At 39.8% G+C, this 23,329-nt stretch overlaps 1 non-coding gene across 1 annotated transcript; it reads left to right on the forward strand.

Moving 5' to 3' along the window:
* Nucleotides 1–6,695: 6,695 nt before the first annotated feature.
* On the forward strand, nucleotides 6,696–6,803 carry LOC112767947 (small nucleolar RNA R71). The gene has a single exon (XR_003185387.1). It is a non-coding gene; the product is annotated as a small nucleolar RNA R71 (small nucleolar RNA).
* Nucleotides 6,804–23,329: the final 16,526 nt, after the last annotated feature.

Below are 23,329 nucleotides of genomic sequence, written 5' to 3' on the forward strand. Positions count from 1 at the left end.
CATGAAATCATCAATAGTGCAAGTTATTAACTAGGGGATCAAAAGGAATAAGAATGCTAGCCCGGGCAGTCATGAATTGGTTTGGTTGTTGGTGGACGAAATTGTGATTACACTTTGATTATGTAAAATTCATTGCTCTTTCTTTCCCTGGCAATGGCGCCAAAAACATGATGCCAATACCATGGTTCACAACTTCGCACAACTAACCAGCAAGTGCACTGGGTCGTCCAAGTAATACCTTATGTGAGTAAGGGTCGAATCCCACGGAGATTGTTGGTATGAAGCAAGCTATGGTCACCTTGTAAATCTCAGTCATGCGGATAGAAAATAGTAATGGGGTTTTCGAAAATAATTAATAAAATAGGGATAGAAATACTTATGTAAATCATTGGTGAGAATTTCAGATAAGCGCATAGAGATGCTTTCGTTCCTCTGAACCTCTGCTTTCCTGCTGTCTTCATCCAATCAGTCTTACTCCTTTCCATGGCTGGCTTTATGCAAGGGCATCACCGTTGTTAGTGGCTACATCCCCTCCTCTTGTGAAAATGGTCTAAGATGCCCTGTCACGGCACGGCTAATCATCTGAGGTTCCCGATCATGCTGGAATAGGATTCACCCTCCTTTTGCGTCTGTCACTACGCCCAGCACTCGCGAGTTTGAAGCTCGTCACAGTCATTCAATCATTGAATCCTACTCGGAATACCACAGACAAGGTTTAGACTTTCCGGATTCTCTTGAATGCCGCCATCATTCTAGCTTACACCACGAAGATTCCGATTAAGAGATCTAAGAGATACTCATTCAATCTAATGTAGAACGGAAGTGGTTGTTAGGCACGCGTTCATAGGGAATGATGATGATTGTCACGTTCATCACATTCAGGTTGAAGTGCGAATGAATATCTTAGAAGCGAAATAAGATGAATTGAATAGAAAACAGTAGTACTTTGCATTAATCTTTGAGGAACAGCAGAGCTCCACACCTTAATCTATGGAGTGCAGAAACTCTACCGTTGACAATACATAAGTGAAAGGTCCAGGCATGGCCGAATGGCCAGCCCCTCTGATCTAAGAACCAGGCGTCCAAAGATGATTCCAAAGATTCAAAGATGTCTAGTACAATAGTAAAAAGTCCTATTTATAATAAACTAGCTACTAGGGTTTACAAAAGTAAGTAATTGATGCATAAATCCACTTCCGGGGCCCACTTGGTGTGTGCTTGGGCTGAGCTTGAGTGTTACACGTGTAGAGGTCATTCCTGGAGTTGAACGCCAGTTTTGGTGCCAGTTTGGGCGTTGAACTCCACTTTGCAACTTGTTTCTGGCGCTGGACGCCAGAATTTGGCAGAGAGCTGGCGTTGAACGCCAGTTTGCGTCATCTAAACTTTAGAAACGTATGGACTATTATACATTTCTGGAAATCCCTGGATGTCTACTTTCCAACGCAATTGGAAGCGCACCATTTTGAGTTCTGTAGCTCCAGAAAATCCATTTTGAGTGCAGGGAGGTCAGAATCCAACATCATCAGCAGTCCTTCTTCAACCTTTGAATCTGATTTTTGCTCAAGTCCCTCAATTTCAGCCAGAAAATACCTGAAATCATAGAAAAACACACAAACTCATAGTAAAGTCCAAAAATGTGAATTTAACATAAAAACTAATGAAAACATCCCTAAAAGTAACTAGATCCTACTAAAAACATACTACAAACAATGCCAAAAAGCATATAAATTATCCGCTCATCACAACACCAAACTTAAATTGTTGCTTGTCCCCAAGCAACTGAAAATCAAATAGGATAAAAAAGAAGAGAATATACTATAAATTCCAAACTATCAATGAAACATAGCTTCAATCAGATGAGCGGGACTTATAGCTTTTTGCCTCTTGAATAGTTTTGGCATCTCACTCTATCCATTGAAGTTCAGAATGATTGGCTTCTATAGGAACTCAGAGTTCAGATAGTGTTATTGACTCTCCTAGTTCAGTATGATGATTCTTGAACACAGCTTCTTTATGAGTCTTGGCCGTGGCCCTAAGCACTTTGTTTTCCAGTATTACCACTAGATACATAAATGCCACAGACACGTAATTGGGTGAACCTTCTCAGATTGTGACTCAGCTTTGCTAAAGTCCCCATTTAGAGGTGTCCAGGGTTCTTAAGCACACTCTTTTTTTTTGCTTTGGACCTTGACTTTAACCGCTCAGTCTCAAGTTTTCACTTGACACCTACACGCCACAAGCACATGGTTAGGGACAACTTGGTTTAGCCGCTTAGACCAGGATTTTATTCCTGTAGGCCCTCCTATCCACTAATGCTCAAAGCCTTGGGATCCTCTTTATTTGCCCTTGCCTTTTGGTTTTAAGGGTTATTGGCTTTTTGCTCTTGCCTCTTGGTTTTAAGAGCTTTTGGCTTTTTCTGCTTGCTTTGTCTCTTTCTTTCTATTTTTTTTTCGCCCCCCCCCTTTTTTTTCTGCAAGCTTTGTTCTTTGCTGCTTTTTCTTGCTTCAAGAATCATTTTTATAATTTTTCAGATTATCAAATAACATGTCTCCTTGTCATCATTCTTTCAAGAGCCAACATATTTAACATTCTTAAACAACAACTTCAAAAGATATATGCACTGTTCAAGCATTCATTCAGAAAAAAAGAAGCATTGTCACCACATCAATATAATTAAACTAAGTTCAAGGATAATTCGAAACTCATGTACTTCTTGTTCTTTTGAATTAAAACAGTTTTTATTTAAGAGAGGTGATGGATTCATAGGGCCTTCATAACTTTAAGACATAGTTACTAACTACTAATGATCATGTGATGAAGACACAAACATGGATAAGCACTTAACATAGAAAACGAAAAACAGAGAAAGTAAGAACAAGGAATGAGTCCACCTTAGTGATGGTGACGTTTCCTTCTTGAGGAACCAATGATGTCCTTGAGCTCTTCTATGTCTCTTCCTTGTCTTTGTTGCTCCTCCTTCATTGCTTTTTGATCTTCTCTTATTTCATGAAGGATGATGGAGTGCTCTTGATGTTCCACCCTTAGTTGTCCCATATTGGAACTCAATTCTCCTAGGGAGGTGTTGATTTGCTCCCAATAGTTTTGTGGAGGAAAATGCATTTGAGGCATCTCCGGGATCTCATGGTGATGAGCTTCATACGCCTCTTGAGCTCCATGAATGGGCTCTCTTGCTTGCTCCATCTTTTTCTTAGTGATGGGCTTCTCTTCCTTAATAGGAATGTCTCCTTCTATGAAAGCTCCAGCTGAGTAACATAGATGGCAAATAAGATGAGGAAAAGCTAGCCTTGCCATGGGGGATGACTTTTCGGCTATTTTGTAGAGTTCATTAGAGATGACTTCATGAACTTCTATTTCCTCTCCAATCATGATGCTATGAATCATGATGGCCCGATCCACAGTAACTTCAGATCGATTGCTAGTGGGGATGATGGGACATTGGATGAATTCCAACCATCCTCTAGCCACAGGCTTGAGGTCCAATCTTCTTAGTTGAACCGGCTTGCCTTTGGAGTCAATCTTCCATTGAGCTCCTTCTACACATATGTCCATGAGGACTTGGTCCAACCTTTGATCAAAGTTGACTCTCCTTGTGTAGGGGCGTGCGTTCTCTTCCATGTTTGGCAAGTTGAACGCCAACCTCACATTTTCCGGACTAAAATCTAAGTATTTCCCCCGAACCATGGTGAGATAATTCTTTGGGTTCGGGTTCTTACTTTGATCATGGTTCCTAGTGATCCATGCATTAGCATAGAACTCTTGAACCATTAGGATGCTGACTTGTTGGATAGGGTTTGTTAGAACTTCCCAACCTCTTCTTTGAATTTCATGTCGGATCTCCGGATACTCATTTCTTTTGAGTTTGAAAGGGACCTCGGGGATCACCTTCTTCTTGGCCACAACATCATAGAAGTGGTCTTGATGGGCTTTGGAGATGAACATTTTCATCTCCCATGACTCGGAGGTGGAAGCTTTTATCTTCCTTTTTCCTTTTCTAGAGGATTCTTCGGTCTTAGGTGCCATCAATGGTAATGGAAAAACAAAAATCTTATGCTTTTACCACACCAAACTTAGAAGTTTGCTCGCCCTCGAGCAAGAGAAGAAAGAATAGATGAAGAAGAAGAAGAAATGGAGGAGAGGGAGAGGGGGTTGTGTTTCGGCCAAGAAGAGAAGAGAGGGTTGTGTTGTGTGAAAATGAGGAAGAATGGAGGGTTATATATAGGGATGGAGGGGGGTAAAGGTTCGGCCATTTAGGGTGGGTTTGGGTGGGAAATTGATTTTGAATTTTCAAGGTAGGTGGAGTTTATGAGGTAGGTTTATGGGGAAGAGAGATCGATGTGAGTGGGGAAGAGGTGATGGGGAAGAGAGATTGAGGTGATTGGTAAAGGGTTTTGGGGAAGAGTGTTTATGGGATTGTGTGAAAGAGGGGTGAGAAGAAGTGAGTGGAGGTAGGTGGGGATCCTGTGGGGTCCACAGATCCTGAGGTGTTCAAGGATTTACAACCTTGCACCAAATTAGGCATGTAAAATGCCCTTGCACACAACTCTGGGTGTTCAGCACCAGATTGGTGCTTGTTCTGGGCGTTGAACGCCCATTTGTAGCCTATTTCTGGCGTTGAACGCCAGAACCATGCTTGTTTTGGGCGTTCAGCGCCAGCTCTCCTCCAGGGTGCAATTCTGGCGTTCAAACGCCCAGATGCTGCCCATTGCTGGCGTTCAGCGCCAGAACCATGCTCTGTTCTGGCGTTGAACGCCCAAAATATGCTTCTTACTGGCGTTTAAACGCCAGTAAGGTCTTCCTCCAGGGTGTGATTTTTCTTCTGCTGTTTTTGATTCCGTTTTCAATTTTTATATTTATTTTGTGACTCCACATGATCATGAACCTAAGAAAACATGAAAAACAAAATTAAAATTAGATAAATAAACATTGGGTTGCCTCCCAACAAGCGCTTCTTTAATGTCAATAGCTTGACAGTGGGCTCTCATGGAGCCTCACAGATGTGCAGAGCTTTGTTGAGACCTCCCAACACCAAACTTAGAGTTTGGATATGGGGGTTTGACACCAAACTTAGAGTTTGGTTGTGGCCTCCCAACACCAAACTTAGAGTTTGACTGTGGGGGCTTTGTTTGACTCTGCTTTGAGAGAAGCTTTTTCTGCTTCCTCTCCATGGATGCAGAGAGAGATCCTTGAGTTGTAAACACAAGGTTGTCCTCATTTAATTGAATGATCAATTCTCCTCTGTCCACATCAATCACATCTCTTGCTGTGGCTAGGGAAAGGTCTTCCTAGGATGATGGATTCATCCTCTTCCTTTCCAGTATCCAGGACTATAAAATTAGCAGGGATGTAAAGGCCTTCAACCTTTACTAACACGTCCTCTACTTGTCCATAAGCCTGTTTTCTTGAATTGTCTGCCATCTCTAATGAGATTTTAGCAGCTTGTACCCCATAGATTCCCAGTTTCTCTATTACAGAGAGAGGCATGAGGTTTATCCCTGAACCAAGGTCACACAGAGCCTTAAAGATCATGGTGCCTATAGTACAAGGTATTATGAACTTTCCAGGATCCTGTCTCTTCTGAAGCAATGTCAGTTGATCCAGATCACTTAGTTCATTGGTGAACAAGGGAGGTTCATCTTCCCAAGTATCAATGCCAAATAATTTGGCATTTAGCTTCATGATTGCACCAAGGAACTTGGCAGCTTGCTCTTCAGTAACATCCTCATTCTCTTCAGAAGAGGAATACTCATCAGAGCTCATGAATTGCATAAGGAGGTTCAATGGAATCTCTATGTCTCTAGATGAGTCTCAGATTCCTTAGGTTCCTCAGAGGGAAGCTCCTTATTGATCACTGGACGTCCCAGGAGGTCTTCCTCCTTGGGATTCACGTCCTCTCCTTCCCTTACAGGTTCGGCCATGGTGCTTATGTCAATGGCCTTGCACTCTCCTTTTGGATTTTCTTCTGTATTGCTTGGGAGAGTACTAGGAGGGATTTCAGTGATCCTTTTACTCAGCTGGCCCACTTGTGCTTCCAAATTTCTAATGGAAGACCTTGTTTCATTCATGAAACTCACAGTGGCCTTAGATAGATCAGAGACTAAATTTGCTAAGCTAGATGAATTCTGCTCAGAATTCTCTGTCTGTTGCTGAGTGGATGATGGAAAAGGCTTGCTATTGCTAAACCTGTTTCTTCCACCATTATTAAAGCCTTGTTGAGGCCTTTGATCCTTCCATGAGAGATTTGGATGATTTCTCTATGATGGGTTATAGGTGTTTCCATAAGGTTCACCTAAGTAATTCACCTCTGCTATTGCAGGGTTTTCAGGATCATAAGCTTCTTCTGCATAAGAAGCCTCTTGAGTACTGTTGGATGCAGCTTGCATTCCATTCAGACTCTGAGAAATCATATTGACTTGCTGAGTCAATATTTTGTTCTGAGCCAATATGGCATTCAGAGTATCAACTTCAAGAACTCCCTTCCTCATAGGCGTCCCATTACTCACAGGATTCCTCTCAGAAGTGTACATGAACTGGTTATTAGCAACCATGTCAATGAGTTCTTGAGCTTCTGCAGGCATTTTCTTTAGGTGAATGGATCCACCTGCAGAAGTATCCAATGACATCTTTGATAGCTCAGATAAACCATCATAGAATATGTCCAGGATGGTCCATTCTGAAAGCATGTCAGAAGGACACTTTTTGGTCAATTGTTTGTATCTTTCCCAAGCTTCATAGAGGGATTCACCTTCCTTCTGTCTGAAGGTCTGAACATCCACTCTAAGCTTACTCAGCTTTTGAGGAGGAAAGAACTTGGCTAAGAAAGCCGTGACCAGCTTATCCCAAGAGTTCAGGCTGTCTTTGGGTTGAGAGTCCAACCACACTCTAGCTCTGTCTCTTACAGCAAAAGGGAAAAGCATGAGCCTGTAGACTTCAAGATCTACTCCATTAGTCTTAACAGTATCACAGATCTGCAAGAATTCAGTTAAGAACTGAAAAGGATCTTCAGATGGAAGTCCATGAAACTTGCAGTTCTGCTGCATCAGAGAAACTAGCTGAGGTTTCAGCTCAAAATTGTTTGCTCCAAATGTAAATTGGAATTAGGTGCAGTAAAGTCACCAAGCATTCTCCTTGCATTATTGTTGTTGGGTTCGGCTGCCATCTCCTTTACTTGTTCGAAATTTTCAATAAGGTTGTCTCTGGATTGTTGTAATTTAGCTTCTCTTAGTTTCCTCTTCAGAGTCCTTTCAGGTTCTGGATCAGCTTCAACAAGAATGCCTTTTTCTTTGTCCCTGTTCATAAGAAAGAGAAGAGAAAAAAAGAAGAAGAGGAATCCTCTATGTCACAGTAAAGAGGTTCCTTATTGTTAGTAGAAGAAGAAAAGGAATAGGGGTGAAGAAGAATGAAGAATCCAAACACAAAGGTGATGATAGGAGCAGAGATGTGAGATGAAGAGAAGTGTTAGTAGATGAATAAATAAATAGAAGGGGATGAGAGGAGGAGAGAATTTTCGAAAATAATTTTTGAAAAAGAGTTAGTGATTTTCGAAAATAGTTTTTGAAAAAGGTTAGTAGTTTTTTTTTCGAAAATTCAAAATAAAAATAAAATAATTAGTCTAATTAAAAAGAAATTTTGAAAAAGAGGGAAGATTTTTTCGAAAATTAGAGAGAGAGAGTTAGTTAGGTAGTTTTGAAAAAGGTAGGAAACAAACAAAAAGTTAGTTAGTTAGTTGAAATAAATTTGAAAATCAATTTTGAAAAGATAAAAAGTTAGGAAGTTAGAAAAGATATTTTGAGAATCAAATTTTTTTGAAAAAGATAAGATAAGAAGATATTTTTGAAAAGATATGATTGAAATTAGTTTTGAAAAAGATTTGATTTTTAAAATCATAATTAATGACTTGATTCACAAGAAATCACAAGATATGATTCTAGAACTCAAAGTTTGAATCTTTCTTAACAAGCAAGTAACAAAATTGAAATTTTTGAATCAAAACATTAATTGATGATGTTATTTTCGAAAATTATGAGATAAAATTAAGAAAAAATATTTTTGAAAAATATTTTTATAATTTCGAAAATAACTAAAAAAAATGAAAAAGATTTGATTTTTGAAAAAGATTTTGAAAAAGATAAGATTTTTAAATTGAAAATTTGATTTGACTCATAAAAACAACTAGATTTTAAAATTTTTTGAAAAAGTCAAATGATTCAAATCTAATTTTCGAAATTTTAAGAGAGAAAAAGGGAAAGATATTTTTTTATTTTTGAATTTTTATGATGAGAGAGAGAAAAACAAGAAAAATGATGCAATGCATGAAAGTTATGGATCAAAACATGTGATGCATGCAAGAATGCTATGAATGTCAAGATGAACACCAAGAACACTATGAAGATTATGATGAACATCAAGAACATATTTTTGAAAAATTTTTAATGCAAAGAAAACATGCAAGACACCAAACTTAGAATTCTTTAATGCTTAGACACTAAGAATTCAAGAATGCATATGAAAAACAAGAAAAGACACAAAACATGCAAATGCAAAGATCAAACAAGAAGACTTACCAAGAACAACTTGAAGATCATGAAGAACACTATGAATGCATGATTATTTTCGAAAAATGCAAGATGCACATGCAATTGACACCAAACTTATAACATGACTCAAGACTCAAACAAGAAACACAAAAATATTTTTGATTTTTTTGATTTTATGAATTTTTTTGTATTTTCTTTTAATTTTTTCGAAAATCATTTTGAAAAAGAAAAATAAGGATTCCAAAATTTTTAATATGAATTCCAGGAATCTTATGCTCTTTAGTCTAAAGCTCCAATCAAAGGGTAAGGCATGGCTTAATAGCCAGCCAAGCTTTAGCATGTACTCAGACATGACACGCCTAACATGCCCTACAGTCGTGGCTTTACAGCCAACCAGGCTTCAACATGCTTTTATGAAACACTAGAATTCATTCTTAAAAATTCTGAAGAAAAATAATTTTTTTGAAAACATTTTATTTTAAAATATATTTTTTTTTCGAAAACTTATGAGAAATTTTTGAAAGATTTTTGAAAAATTTTTGAAAATAAAACAAAAAGAAAATTACCTAATCTGAGCAACAAGATGAACCGTCAGTTGTCCAAACTCGAACAATCCCCGACAACGGCGCCAAAAACTTGGTGGACGAAATTGTGATTACACTTTGATTATGTAAAATTCATTGCTCTTTCTTTCCCTGGCAATGGCGCCTAAAACATGATGCCAATACCATGGTTCACAACTTCGCACAACTAACCAGCAAGTGCACTGGGTCGTCCAAGTAATACCTTACGTGAGTAAGGGTCGAATCCCACGGAGATTGTTGGTATGAAGCAAGCTATAGTCACCTTGTAAATCTCAGTCAGGCGGATATAAAATAGTAATGTGGTTTTCGAAAATAATTAATAAAATAGGGATAGAAATACTTATGTAAATCATTGGTGAGAATTTCAGATAAGCGCATAGAGATGCTTTCGTTCCTCTGAACCTCTGCTTTCCTGCTGTCTTCATCCAATCAGTCTTACTCCTTTCCATGGCTGGCTTTATGCAAGGGCATCACCGTTGTCAGTGGCTACATCCCCTCCTCTTGTGAAAATGGTCCAAGATGCCCTGTCACGGCACGGCTAATCATCTGAGGTTCCCGATCATGCTGGAATAGGATTCACCCTCCTTTTGCGTCTGTCACTACGCCCAGTACTCGTGAGTTTGAAGCTCGTCACAGTCATTCAATCATTGAATCCTACTCGGAATACCACAGACAAGGTTTAGACTTTCCGGATTCTCTTGAATGCCGCCATCATTCTAGCTTACACCACGAAGATTCTGATTAAGAGATCTAAGAGATACTCATTCAATCTAATGTAGAACGGAAGTGGTTGTCAGGCACGCGTTCATAGGGAATGATGATATTGTCACGTTCATCACATTCAGGTTGAAGTGCGAATGAATATCTTAGAAGCGAAATAAGATGAATTGAATAGAAAACAGTAGTACTTTGCATTAATCTTTGAGGAACAGCAGAGCTCCACACCTTAATCTATGGAGTGCAGAAACTCTACCGTTGAAAATACATAAGTGAAAGGTCCAGGCATGGCCGAATGGCCAGCCCCTCTGATCTAAGAACCAGGCATCCAAAGATGATTCCAAAGATTCAAAGATGTCTAGTACAATAGTAAAAAGTCCTATTTATAATAAACTAGCTACTAGGGTTTACAGAAGTAAGTAATTGATGCATAAATCCACTTCCGGGGCCCACTTGGTGTGTGCTTGGGCTGAGCTTGAGTGTTACACGTGTAGAGGTCATTCCTGGAGTTGAACGCCAGTTTTGGTGCCAGTTTGGGCGTTGAACTCCACTTTGCAACTTGTTTCTGGCGCTGGACGCCAGAATTGGGCAGAGAGCTGGCGTTGAATGCCAATTTGCGTCATCTAAACTTTAGAAACGTATGGACTATTATACATTGCTGGAAATTCCTGGATGTCTACTTTCTAACGCAATTGGAAGCGCACCATTTTGAGTTCTGTAGCTCCAGAAAATCCATTTTGAGTGCAGGGAGGTCAAAATCCAACAGCATCAGCAGTCCTTCTTCAACCTCTGAATCTGATTTTTGCTCAAGTCCCTCAATTTCAGCCAGAAAATACCTGAAATCACAGAAAAACACACAAACTCATAGTAAAGTCCAGAAATGTGAATTTAACATAAAAACTAATGAAAACATCCCTAAAAGTAACTAGATCCTACTAAAAACATACTAAAAACAATGCCAAAAAGCGTATAAATTATCCGCTCATCAGTTGTAGCCAAGTAAGGCAAAATAATAAGTTTCCAAACTCAATACATGAAAACAATTTGCAAAAAATTGGGCAGCATTCCGGCTAAAATTGGATGTTCCCGAGTGATAAACAGCAAGAAAAACAGTTCATATGAGATAAAAAGAAATGCTGCAAAGAGTCATAAATAGTAGGAACAGTAAAGAACAGGCTAATAGCAGCATGAAACATTAAGGAATAGCATATGAACAGTATTAACATCATAGCCAGATCAAAATTGTAGAATAGGGAAAACAAGTAACAAGAACGGCGCAATTATCAGGCCTAAATCTACTAACCACATCCTAGCTACCTAACCACCTAGAATCCACTACAAACATGCATCTCTAATTATCCAAAATTGAACAGAATCTGAAAATATGCAACTAACTACGGAAGATAGAGAAATCGGTGTTCAGCGGAACCTGGTATGTGTATAAACAGAGGTGAGGGTAGAGAGATGGTGGTGGAGACGCAGCGGCGCTGGGAGAGAGCATGGCAGCGCGGTGGTGGAGCAAGGGCGGGGTGAAGGTTGGGGTTTGGGTTGGAGGAGGTGGGAGAGGAATGAAGGAGGGGGCGAGGGTCGTGGGGGCTGTGGTGGTGGGAGACGGCGGTCTGAGGATGGCCGCGGTGGGGGGGCAGTGGTGGAAGAGGGCGGCGGTGGGTGAGAAGGGTGGAAGAGAGTGGTGGAGGAAAAAGAGAAAGAAGATAAGGAGAGAGGGTGGGTTTCGGTGGTGGGGTGCGGTGGTGGCTTGGCGGTGCGGTGGTCGGAGTGGTGGTGGTTGGGTGGCAGAGGAGGGAGGGGTTTGCAGAGAAGAGAAGAAGAAGGGGGGTGGTTTGGGGGCGCAACGGATAGGGTTTCGCGTGAAGGGGGTTAGTATTTTTGAATCCATGCGAACGCGTAGAGCACGCGATCGCATGACTAGGGTGAAATAGGTTCGACGCGGTCGCGTGATTGACGCAATCGTGGGGGTTGGGTAAAAGATGGGTGATGCGGACGCGTGAGGCACGCGACCGTGTCGCTGAAAATTGTGCTAGACGCACACTTCCAGCGTCGTTTCAGCGCAACTCTCTGTCTCCATTTAGGGGGCCATAACATCCACGCGACGCGGACGCGTCGCTCACACTTTCGCGTGGGATGAGTGTTTTGCAAGTGACGCGTTCGCGTCAGGGACGTGAACACGTGGGCTGTTTTGTGCTAAATGCACACCAGCCGCACGATTCCATCCCAGCTTTCTGGGCGTTGGATCTTTACGCCGATTTCCATCTCACGCCCACGCGTGGCCTGCGCGCTCACGTGGGGTGATCTCTTTTTTTTATGCAATTATGCAATTATGCAGTATGCAATGCTAATGTAAATGCTACGAATAATATCCAGGTTCAATGAGAATAAAACAATATAAAAACAAACAAAACGAAATAAAATTAAAACAGGAACGATCATACCATGGTGGGTTGTCTCCCACCTAGTACTTTTAGTTAAAGTCCTTAAGTTGGACATTTGATGAGCTTCTTGTTATGGTGGCTTGTGCTTAAATTCATCCAGAAATCTCCACCAATGTTTGGAATGCCAACAGCCTCCGGGGTCCCAAACTAGGCATGTAAAGCTTTTGAGCAGCTTCAAACAGATTCTCAGGCTCCCGGGGTGACGAAAATCAGAATAGATTCCAGGATCCCAAACTTTGCTTTTAAATCTGCCTTTGTCTTGATCTATATTCTTCCATCCGGGCGGTTTAGAAATTGTATTCTCACCAAGATGACCAAACGCCTTTTGAGACCCATTCAATTGAACTTGATACCAATCCGTGCACTTCGAATTGAAGCGTGGAACCCTATTGAATCTTGCACACCAGCTCTGAGTACGAGCCATTTTCCTCTTACTCTTAAAGCTGCAGAGAGCTCTAAGCTGGCCATCTGTTTCAAGCAAACCATATTCTAGTGGAAAAGTAAAGACAAAGATTAAGGATTGTACCCACTTGAAGCTTGTATTAGGTGGTAATGGCCTTGGGATAGGTGTTTCCAGTGGTTCTGTAAGCTTTACTCCCTTGTATTCTTCTGTGAATTCCTCCACTTCTTTGCAAAATTCTTCAACTGCAACTGCGTCTTGATCAAAGCCTTCTATGTCTTCCTCGGCACTCAAGTCATAAGTTGGAGATTGAGAGAAATCTACTTCGACATCATCTTCGTATTCACTTGGATAAGGTTCTTCAGGCTCATGGAGTTCAGTTACAGATGCAAGTTCATGACTAGGAGAGGTTGATTCATGATCATCACTGCCTAAGGAATCAATTTCTTGGTTTGTTCCGTCCAATTTTTCACAAGGTATATGCTTTGGAGGTTGTGCAATATCCTCCTTGGCATCAAATTCGAACTTCTCGGCGGAATCCTTTACAGTTCTCGATTACCATGGAGGTTCAGCATCTCCTAAATCTTCAACCACTTCTTCCTCTACAACTATTATGGCTTCCTCCACTTGTTCCAATACAAAGCCATACTCCTCATTGTCCACCAAAGTTTCTAGTGCCTCCTTCATGCTACGCTCTTCTTTTGATTCTCCACATGTAGTCATGGGAGTACTCTGAGTGCTCAGATGTTGGGAAGCTAATTTATTTATCACCTCGGTTAAGGCAGTAGTGAGTTCCAGCACGTCCCTTTGCATCTTCGCTTGCCCTTGAAGAAGAACACGAAGTTTGTCATCCATTGGAGATTGGGGTGGATATGAGGGTTTATTGGTTGGGAGAGAGGGCTCATAATACAGAGGTGGTTCTTCTTGATAAGGATATGGGGATGGTAAATGTTGCGGTGGTGGTTCTTGGGAGTAATTAGATTGGAATTGTGGTGGATAAGGGTCATATGGTGGTGAATGGTGAAAAGGAACTTGTGAGTGTGGTGGTTCAAAGCTATGTTGAGAGGGTGATTCATAAGCACAGGGTGGAACTTGGTAATTACAAAGGGATCCACCGTATCTATTGCCTTGGCATGCATTGTATAATGGTCATCGTCTGTGATACCGTGGAGGGTGTTGTTGCCTAAAGGGTTGATCAAGTCCTCATGGCTCCATCCATCCTTGATTGCTCTGACCTTTATGCATGTTCCTGCTATAGCTTTCATTCCTTTCAACAATATTAGAACCAAACTCAAAGCGAGAGAGGTGAGAATTCATGGTAGCTAATAAGAATTAAAAATGAAAACAGAAACAAATAAACAAGCAAAAGAGAAATGTTTACAATAACCAATAATAAGGCACACGTTTGCAATTCCTCGGCAACGGTGCCATTTTGAAGAACGAAACTCTCACGCGATCTAGAATTTTTTCAAATAAATTCGTGTTGTAAGTATAGCTTCTAGACCGACAAGAATTCCTTTCTTACAAACATTTTAGTTGTCACAAGTAACAAACCCAATAAAATTTATAAACCGAAGTATTCAAATCTCGGGTCGTCTTCTCAAGGAATTGCAGGGAAGTATGATTTATTATTAGCTATGGAAAAGGTAGAATTTTGGGTTTTAAAAGATTTGAACACGGAAAATAAATTGCAGGAATTAATAAATTAATATCTAATAAAACTCTTGGCAAGGTACGAAAATTTGGAAGTCCTATCCTAGCTATCCTTATCGATGGTGATGAGAATTGAGTTCTAATCGCACTTAGTTAACCTTTACTAAAGAAAAGGAAAGTCAAGTGGACTAATTAGTTTGATCCTCAAGTCCTAGTAAATTTCTAAGAAAGGACTAGAGTTAGTGGAATTCAATTCAATTAGCAAAAATAACAATTATCAATCACGATGAGTTTGATAACTCAAGAGTCTCCAATTAATCAATTAAAGCCAAGAATATAAAAAAGCTAAAGATAAATCTGAAATACCTCAATTGTATTAATAAAAGAAAATCAATCTAAACATAAAGAGCTCATGAGCCAAATTGGTAACATAAGTCAGATACGAATAAAAGCGTTAGAATAAATAAAAATATAAAAGGAATATTGAACCTGAGAGGAAGTTGAAATCCTAAATCCTTTAAGAGGAATCCTAATCCTAAAACCTAAGAGAGAGGAGATAACTTCTCTCTCTAAAAACTACATCTAATCCTAAAATTATGAATGTATGATATCTCCTTTGATTCCTCCATTTTCTGGCTTATATTCTGTGTTTCTGGATTCAGAATTGGGCCGAAAAAGGGTCCAGAAATCACTGGGGGCATTTTCTGCAGATTCTGCACGTGGCGTCTGTCATGCGTCTTTGTAGGTCACGCGGTCGCATCATCTGGAGCTCTGCTCTTCCACGCAGTCGCGTCGGTCAAGCGTACGCGTCATTTGCGTTCTGCTCAAGGCACGCATCCGCGTCAGTCACGCGTTCGTGTCGCTGCCTTTCCGCGCTAGGCACGTGGCTGCGTCGTCCATGCGTTCGCGTTGCTGCCTTTTTCTTCAAGACTCCATTTTTGTGCTTTCCTTCCATTTTGTATGTTTCCTTTCTGTCCTCTAAGCCATTCCTGCCTTAGGAGATCTGAAAATACTTAACACACAAATCACAGCATCGAATGGTAATAAAGGGTAATTAAAATTAATACTTTTAAAGCATAGAAAACAGGTTTTTCACATATATCACATAATAAAGAAGGAAAAGTAAAATCATGCAATTTACATGAATAAGTGGATGAGGGATTGAATAAGTCACTTAAATTGAGCAAAAAATACATCATAAAATATGGATTTATCAGGGGCTTAGCTCTTTACCCCTCAATGTGAATCTTTTTCCTGTGCTATCATGGATTAATTCAATGTGCTCAAGAGACAGGATCCTGTTCACTGTATGAGGCAGAATTGGACTCTTAGTGATTACTACCTTCATTCCGGGTGAGAAGTCGTCAGTAGAATTCTTCTTGTTCCTCCAACCTCTAGGTAATTCTTCTTGGGAACTTGCTCCTTGGTAGATGATACATACCCAACACCAAACATAGGTTTGATGTCAGGGAGAATTTTATTAGTTCCGACCAAAGGAGGTTTGAGCTTTGGACTTTGCTATACTTCAGTCAGGCACCCTTAGAGACTTGGGTTAGTGATCTCATCCTTCATGCAAGCGCATCCTTCACCAGAGTGGTGTAAAGGTTTAAAAACCTTGAATACCAAGTAATCCTCCCGCATCCTCAAAACCAGCTCACATTTTTTCACATCAATTAAAGCTCTCCCAGTGGCCAGAAATGGTCTTTCAAGGATCAAAGAATCATTTGCATCTTCTCCCATGTCAAGAATCACTAAATCTACAAGGAGAAAAAGTTCTTCAACTTTGACTAAGACATTCTCTACTATTCCATGTGCCTATTTTAGAGACTTTTCTGCCATTTGAAGTGTTATCCTTGTTGGTTGTGCTTCTTGAACTCCAAGCTTCTTCATCACAGACAAGGGCATTAGATTGATGCCCGCACCAAGATCACATAAGGCTTTGTCAAAGTTGATGCTCCCAATAGTGCATGGAATATGAAAGCTTCCTGGATCCAGCATCTTCCTTGGCAACTTGCTCTAAATTAATGTACTACATTCCTCAGTCAGGACCATTGTTTCATCTCCCTTTAGGGTCTTCTTTTCAGAGAGTAAGCCCTTCATGAAGTCAACATAGAGAGGTATATGCTCCAGTACCTCAGCAAAAGGAATATTAATTTGCACCTTTTTGAAGTTTTCCAAGAACAGCGAGAATTGCCCGTCCTTGGTCTCCTTTTGGGGCTTCTGAGATCATGGTGACTTCGGTGTGTGCTCGGATGCTTTGGATAAAGCATGTACTATGGTGCTCTCAGCCTTCTCTTCAATTTCAACAACACATGCTTTCTCCTTTGGCACGAATTCATTAGTAACTTTGATGGCCTTGTATTATTCTCTTGGATTTACCTCTGTGTCACCCGGAAGAGTGTTAGGAAGCCACTTAGGTATTCACTTACTCAATTGACCCACTTATGCTTCCAAGTTCCTAATTGAAGCTCTGGTATCCTGTATGAAACTATGAGTGGTCTTGGAGAGTTCGGCAACTATAAAGGCCAAGTCAGGGGTGCCTTGGGAGGTGGGCAGTCGCTTGTTGCTGCTGAGAGGATCGAAACTGACGGTTGTTGAACTTGTTCTGATTAAAACCACCTTGAAAGTTGTTGAAATTCGGCTGAGTCTTCTGGGGTTTCTCTCTCCATCCAAAATTTGGATGATTCCTCAATCCCTAATTAAATGTGTTAGAATAAGGATCATTATTGGGATTTCTGGAGGAATTTCCCACATAGTTAACCTGTTCAGGAGTGGATTGAGCATAGCCATAAATCTCCGCTTGGTTAAAATAACTACTCATGTCATAAGATGTATCTTGAGTATTAACAACTGAGACTTGCATCCCACTCAAGTGCTGGATAATCATGTTGATTTGTTGAGACATGGCCTTATTCTAGGAAAAAATGGCATCCAAAGTATCTAGCTCCATGATTTCTTTCTTCACAGGATTCCTCTCAGAGGTGTACGGATATTGGTTGTTAGCAACCATCTCAATCAGCTCATTAGCCTCTTCAGGAGTATTTTTCATATGTAGAGAGTCACCTGCAGAATTGTCCAGAAATATTTTGGCTATTTCAGAGAAGCCATCATAGAAGATTTGCAGCCTAATCCAGTCTGAGAACATGTCAGGAGGGAACCTCCTGATCATTGACTTGTATCTTGATGTAGCGGAAAACGATCCGACACAAAACTCACCGGCAAGTGCACCGGGTCGCATCAAGTAATAATAACTCACGGGAGTGAGGTCGATCCCATAGGGATTGAAGGATTGAGCAATTTTAGTTTAGTGGTTGATTTAGTCAAGCGAATCAAGATTTGGTTGAGTGATTTGTGATTTGCAGAATTTAGATTGCATGGAAAGTAAAGGGAATGGGTAAATTGCATTGAATTTAAAGAGAACTGAAATTTAAAGTGCTGAATCTTAAAGAACAAGAAATTAAATGGCAGAAACTTAGAACGCAAGAAATGTAAATTGCAGAATCTTAAAGTGCAAGAAATGTAAATGGCTTGAATTGTAAAGGGAATTGGGAATTGGATTTGTAGAAATTAAACAAGGGAAAGTAAAATTCAACAAGCAGAGGAATAGAAGATAACTAGAATTGAACCGGATCTAAAAACAGAATTGTAAATGAGCATGAAAAGCGTTAAACAGAGAAAGTAAGATGAGAATTTAGATCTCAGGACTCAAGAGACTAGAAAACTAAGTCTAGATCTCAATGCCTTCCTAGATCCAACAAGAACAATTGCAAAGGAAATGTAAATTGCAGAGAAAGTAGAAGACAGAAGCAATTAACTAAAATGGAAATTCAATTATGCAGTAAAATGAAGCAGAGAGATCTCAGGATGAGATTGAAACAGATTTCCTTCAATTCTCCAACCCAAGATCCAAGACAAGGAAAGTAAAGAGTTCTGGGCAAGAACAAGGAGGAAGAGAGATCAATTCTCCTCCCAAATTCTCTTGAATTAAAACAACAATGCCAAGAAATGTAAAATGAGCTCTCTACTAAGTGCACTAATCAAAACCGAAAAGGAAAGCTCCCCTAAAAACTTAAATCCTATGCTATTTATACACTTTCTTCAAATGGTCTTCAAGCCTTCAATTGGGCCTTTGCTCTTGATGGAATTGGGTTGATAGAGGCCTTGGTTGATTGCTCTTGGAGTTTGGAGAAGAACCGAATTGAACTGGGTTTGGAATCATGAAAGCTTGAGTAAAAGTTTGAGTAAAAGTTTGAGGCAAACTTTTACTCCAACTTTTCACATCAGCCACCCTATTTTGCTGATACCAACGTTTGAGCTAAAGTTTGGGGTCAAACTTTTGCTCAAACGTTGGCCTTCCCTTGCACACTCATGGCGCCAACGTTTGCCAAAAAGTTTGAGGCAAACGTTGGCGCAAACTTTTGCTCTCCAAGGTGTCTTGTTCATGGCGCCAACCTTTGCCAAAACGTTTGAGGCAAACGTTGGTGCAAACTTTTGCTCTCCAGGGTGTTGATTTGTGATGCCAACGTTTGCCAAAAAGTTTGAGGCAAACGTTGGCTCAAGCTTTTTGCCCAAAAGTTTGCACAAAAGTTTGAGGCAAACTTTTGGTCCAGCTTTTTGCTCCCTGGTTCATTTTTACTTATTCCAAAAGTTTGAGCTAAAGTTTGAGGCAAACTTTTGCTCAAACTTTTTGTCCTCTCTTCCTCCTAGCCATTCCTTCTTGCTTCAACCTTTCTCCAAGCTTTCTTCACCTATCATTAATAAACCAAACACATCAAAGCTATGCTCAAAATCATGAGATATTCATTCTTTCATAATATGTGACAATTATAGCATAAAACCTCATGAAATTGCATTAATTTATCTATGGTTGATTAAATCAAAGGAAGCATGAAAATCTACCCAATTGGCTTGCTTATGGCTCAAGAAAGTGCATAATTCAATTGAAAATAAAAGAAAAAGGCTAGTGAAACTAGGCTAAGATGACTTGTCATCACAACACCAAACTTAAAGCTTGCTTGCCCCCAAGCAAGAAATGAATTATGCTCAGAGGTTCTTTCAATTAAGACGGATTGAAGAACAACTTGTAAAGTCCTGTGAGTGAAGTGATTAAGTAACAGTGGGATGAACTCTAAATCATATGCTCATGCAAGGGCTTCAGTGCTCACTAGTCCTCACATATTGGGAGTCTTAGGTCTTAGGATTTTCATCCAAATGATATCATAGAGATCTCTTTATATGTAATCACCTTGAAGAAGCTTATAGTTTCTTTGCTTTGGCCTTGACTCTAAGTGTCATGTCTCAAAGCGGCTCTTTAGATAAGCTTTCAATCAATACTCCTAAACCAGTTGGTTTTAAGGTATTAGGTGTTGAAGCACCCCTAAGGATTTACTTGCTCAAGCCTCTTTCTTTGACACAACTCAACCACAAGCATTTACTAGGCTAACAACTCTTTGAGTTTTGTTTCTTCTTTCTTTTTCTGCCTAGTAATTGATGCTCAGAGCCTTGGGCCATGTTCTTTTTGCTTTTGTATTTTCTTTATTTTCTTTTGTTTTGTTTGCTGCTTCTTGGATCAATAGATTTTTGAGAATCTCCACAATACTTCTTTGAACTTCATGTCCTGCCTATGAGCTCCCATGCAAGTTTTCACAAGCATGCAACCTCAATACATAATCATACAACTAGAACCACCACTTCTCCTAATCTTTTGCTTGCCTCAAAATTGTTTGATTCCTCAATCCTTCTTTTCAAAGAACTTTCATGTGATGCATTTTTTTGAAATATTGAGTGCAAACAAGTTTTGGAGAGTCTAGTGTTGTAAATGATCAAGCATCTTGCTTATTGAATTACAGAAAAACTATGCTATGCAGGCAGGCAGGGGTATTATGTAACTTTCAATTTAGTAGCATCTGATACAAAATAATCACTGAACAATACAACCTTTTGGAGATCGCTTGCTTTCCTCTTCCTCATCATCATTGCCGATCTTTACATTCCTCTCTCTTCCTTTTGATAGATGATGCTAAATCTTTCCAAAAGTTTGTATGGTACCCTACAGTGATATTGAAAGTTGCTTGTTCCCCAAGCACTTAGAGACAATGGTTAGTCTGCATGATTTATTTGTAGGCCTTTGAACTTACTTTGGTGTGGGAACACCAAACTTAGTACCTTGCCAATGGTTTTCATGCATCAAATTAACCATGTGTGATAATTTTTTTCTCTTTTTTTTTTTCAAAAGCCATGGAACTGAAAACTAGGAAACAGCAAAATAGCTAACTAGTTCATCCAATATGCTTGAAGCCAACATTATGCAGAAAGTGAGAATGTGTTTTATAATGGGATTTTGGTGAAACACCAAACTTAGAATCCTTCATTCTCCTTTATATTATTTTAGTGTGTAACACCAAACTTAGCTTCTAGCAATATAGATAAAACTAATTAGCCTTTTTATTAAAATAGATATGAAAAGATGGTTACCTCCGGTTGGGTTGCCTCCCAACAAGCGCTCTTTTATTGTCACTAGCTTGACATCCTTCATTCTTTGCTCATGGAAGTTGAGGCTTCTGTTGCCTTAGGTTTCCTCCTCTTGCTATGGGCTTCCTTCCCTCTATTTCTCTTTCCATAGCCTTCTTACTTTCCTCCATGACTCCCTTCTCTTTCAACCCAGTATCCTTTTCATGGTTCTTTGGGTTCAGAGTCCCCTTCTTCTCACCCAATTCAGCAAGATTTTGAACCAGCTGTTCCATCTGCCTTTCAAGTCTTCTGAGTGAGGCCTCTTGATTCTTGCTTATCATCTCTTGATGTTTCTTTATTTCTTCCTGCTCTATTGCCATCATTTCTTGAATTTTCATGAACCTCTCCATCAGCATTTCTAGAATATAGATTCTTTGAAAGGTTGGAAGTGGTTGTGGCTGTGTCAATTGTGGTGGTCGATGAAGGTCATTCTGGGCGAATGGTGAGGTAGGACGGGGTTGGAAGTGTGTGTGATTGTTGTTGTGGGGGTGTGTTTTATGTTGATTTTTGAAGCTGGGATTATTGCAGTTGAAGTCCCTTGGTCTTTGGTTTTGGTTCTCAACCCCCCTCCCATTAGAATGAGTTCTCCAAGGTGGATTGTACACATCATTCTGAGGCCTGTGTTGGAGCACGCTAGAGTGATTGCTTGGAGATTGTAGTTGCTCATAACTTTGTTGCTCATGGTTAATGACCCCAAAACTGTGTTCAGCTTGATTACACCCATATGAGCTTTGAGTCAGGTTGTATGTATGTACTACAGCATGTCTCAACTCAGTGATTTTTCTGGCCATCATGTCTAGTTGTTGTAGATTCTGCTGATGCATCTGCTTGTTTTGGCTTATGACTGCACGAGCACCTTCAATTTCTTTCTCTTGTGTGAATGGATGCACTTCTGCCTCTGGCTTAACAACTCTCTGTGATGGGTTCAACTTGACTAGGAGTTCACTCATCAGTTCTTCCCATCCGATAATGCTTCCTTGTGGAAAAGCTTCAAACCATTGGGCAACATCATTCATGGCTATGGATAGTTGCTTCGGACTATGGGTTACATTATCATCCAAGGTGAGGATATTGCTCTCATGATTGCTAGAATTTGTTGAGTTCCCCTCCATGATCTGCACAGTCACAAACAATTCAAGTGATGATTGAATATTTTCAAGCTCAGAATGTGATTCAGAAGGTTAGCTGGCACAAAGTATCAAACAGTTGATGGACTTGGGAGATTAGTGGCAGAAGTTGCTTCTCTTGGGTAAACAAGAGCATTGCATAGAGCCAGAAATTTCCAGGAAAACTTCACTTTGTTGCTAAAGTGAAGTTTCAGTTATCTCAGGCAAAAATTCAAACAGTTAGTGGGTTAATTGAAAATTAAAGAACAGAAAAGTAAAAGTGCTTGATCTAGATCTCCACTTTACTTAATCATTGTCAATCTAATCAATCCCCGGCAAAGGCGCCAAAAACTTGATGTAGCAGAAAACGATCTGACACAAAACTCACCGGCAAGTGCACCGGGTCGCATCAAGTAATAATAACTCACGGGAGTGAGGTCGATCCCATAGGGATTGAAAGATTGAGCAATTTTAGTTTAGTGGTTGATTTAGTCAAGCGAATCAAGATTTGGTTGAGTGATTTGTGATTTGCAGAATTTAGATTGCATGGAAAGTAAAGGGAATGGGTAAATTGCATTGAATTTAAAGAGAACTGAAATTTAAAGTGCTGAATCTTAAAGAACAAGAAATTAAATGGCAGAAACTTAGAACGCAAGAAATGTAAATTGCAGAATCTTAAAGTGCAAGAAATGTAAATGGCTTGAATTGTAAAGGGAATTGGGAATTGGATTTGCAGAAATTAAACAAGGGAAAGTAAAATTCAACAAGCAGAGGAATAGAAGATAACTTGAATTGAACCGGATCTAAAAACAGAATTGTAAATGAGCATGAAAAGCGTTAAACAGAGAAAGTAAGATGAGAATTTAGATCTCAGGACTCAAGAGACTAGAAAACTAAGTCTAGATCTCAATGCCTTCCTAGATCCAACAAGAACAATTGCAAAGGAAATGTAAATTGCAGAGAAAGTAGAAGACAGAAGCAATTAACCAAAATGGAAATTCAATTATGCAGTAAAATGAAGCAGAGAGATCTCAGGATGAGATTGAAACAGATTTCCTTCAATTCTCCAACCCAAGATCCAAGACAAGGAAAGTAAAGAGTGCTGGGCAAGAACAAGGAGGAAGAGAGATCAATTCTCCTCCCAAATTCTCTTGAATTAAAACAACAATGCCAAGAAATGTAAAATGAGCTCTCTACTAAGTGCACTAATCAAAACCGAAAAGGAAAGCTCCCCTAAAAACTTAAATCCTATGATATTTATACACTTTCTTCAAATGGTCTTCAAGCCTTCAATTGGGCCTTTGCTCTTGATGGAATTGGGTTGATAGAGGCCTTGGTTGATTGCTCTTGGAGT

This window comes from Arachis hypogaea, chromosome 17 (genome assembly GCF_003086295.3).
Source record: "Arachis hypogaea cultivar Tifrunner chromosome 17, arahy.Tifrunner.gnm2.J5K5, whole genome shotgun sequence".
Taxonomy (NCBI): domain Eukaryota; kingdom Viridiplantae; phylum Streptophyta; class Magnoliopsida; order Fabales; family Fabaceae; genus Arachis; species Arachis hypogaea.